General features: G+C 35.8%; 1 pseudogene; it reads right to left on the reverse strand.

Moving 5' to 3' along the window:
* LOC102856033 overlaps positions 1 to 2,011 on the reverse strand; it is an 11,408-nt pseudogene that overhangs the window by 1,104 nt on the left and 8,293 nt on the right.

The following is a 2,011-nucleotide window of genomic DNA, read 5'->3' on the forward strand; positions in this document are numbered from 1 at the left end:
GTTTTTCTTTTGCTTTTCAAGGAGAGGAACAAACGGGGGGGGGAGGGGTTTGTGCGGGGAGAAGGGTACAACAATGAATGAATGGAATTCCAAAACCTCTGTAGATGTTCATTGAAATGAAAAATAAACTAAATTAAAAAAATAAAAAAAAAGTGTCACGGCGCCAGGCAGGTCTGACTCTAACACCTCCGGCGCCGCCATCTTCACTAAGCCCGCCCCTCAGACTCTCTTCTTGGAGGCCTAGAGTGTAGGAAATTGTACTGTCAATCCAAAGACATAAGTTCAAATCTACCAGCAGCTTTTTGGGATAAAGCTCAGCAGTTAAGAGATCAAACAATGCATTGCATTAGTTAAATCTGCTGCAAATGATTTCTTTAAACTATTAAGAAGCAAAGATACAATTTTGAGGACTAAGGGGCACCTGGCCCAAGTCACATTATTTTCAGTCACCTCAAATTCATGTGTGATGATTAACAAGAAGACGTAGAAGGATGGATGCTTTTGTATTATAACATTCGTGAAAAATATTAACTATACCACAGACTTCCATAAAAATTAGCAAATATGTTTTAGAAGAAGTACAGCCAGAATGTTCAATAGAAGCAAGAATGGGTGGAAAGACTTTGTCTCACATACTTTGGGCATCTTAGCAGTCCCTAGAGAAGGACACCATGCTTGGTCAAGTAGTGGACTGGAATGGAAAAAAAAAAGTAGAGATACTCAACAAGATGGATTGACACAGTGAATTCAAAGACAACAATGATTGTGACGATCACTGTTATGAAGACCATAAGAGTAGGAGACTTTTGTTCTGCTGCACACAGAGTTGCTACAGTTTAAAACCAATACAACATAATAATGACAATATTTTATGGTAATTGATACTGTCAATCTCAACTTGACTGCATCTAACAACAATAACAGTTGATATTGAGGAGGAATCTCATAAATTTAACCACATATATTTTATCTTTTATAGTGATTAGAGTAAAAGCTTATAAATCATATTAGTTTTTAATTCAAATATTTTGTTTTACAACATTAATTACAAACAATTAATTATCTGATCATCCAATTATTGTATGGTGCCCTTATCATCATAATAAGTGTCTATTATCTATTTATCTTCTTTTGATGTATTTTGGGCCATTCAGTATGCCCATAGCATCTTTCAATATTGCAACTGGAGGCTTAAATTTGTTTTTCAGTTCTCTCAGCTTGAGAAATGCAGAGCGAGTTCTTCATTTTTTATTCTCCAATTCCAGCTCTCTGCACATTCCAGCACGGAACTTTGTTTTCTTGAGCCGTCCTTTGAAATCTTCCATTCAGCTCTTTTACTTTGGCATGTTTCCCCTTTGTTTTGGCTTCTCAACAACTTAGTGTAATGTTTAGTCACTTCTGACAGCCATTTTGGTTTTTTCTTTCTTCTATGACTTTGTGATGTCTTCTCTGTTTTTTGCTTTCTTCAGGGATGATATCCATACCACAACTCATCTGATCTTCAATTATTGTTGTTCAATGTTCCAAACCTATTCCTAAGATGATTTTGAAATTCATATGGAATAGATTCAAGGTCATATTTTGCTTCTTGTGGACTTTTTAAAATTTTCCTCAGCCTTAATTTGAACTTGCACATAACTAATTGATGGTCTGATCCTCATCACTCCCTGGCATAGTTTTGACTGCTGATATTGAGTTTCTCCAACAATTTCTTTGACAGATGTAGTGAATCTGATTCCTATACAGCCCATCAGGTGAGGTACATGTGTAAAGTCACCATTTGTGTCTTTAAAAAGAATATATTTGTCACCACAACAAGATAAAGGTAAAAATAATCCATTAGGAAAATGGACACAGGATTTGAACAGACACTTCAGCTGAAGACGACCTCCAGATGGCTAACAAGCACATGAAGAAATGTTCAAAATCTCTAGCTCTAAGAGAGATGCAAATTAAAACAACTATGAGATATCATCTCACCCCAGTCAGAATAGCAAAATTTAACAGAACA

Source organism: Elephantulus edwardii, unplaced genomic scaffold (genome assembly GCF_000299155.1).
Source record: "Elephantulus edwardii isolate Elephantulus edwardi_28Jun2011 unplaced genomic scaffold, EleEdw1.0 scaffold00360, whole genome shotgun sequence".
In the NCBI taxonomy this organism is placed as follows: Eukaryota; Metazoa; Chordata; class Mammalia; order Macroscelidea; family Macroscelididae; genus Elephantulus; species Elephantulus edwardii.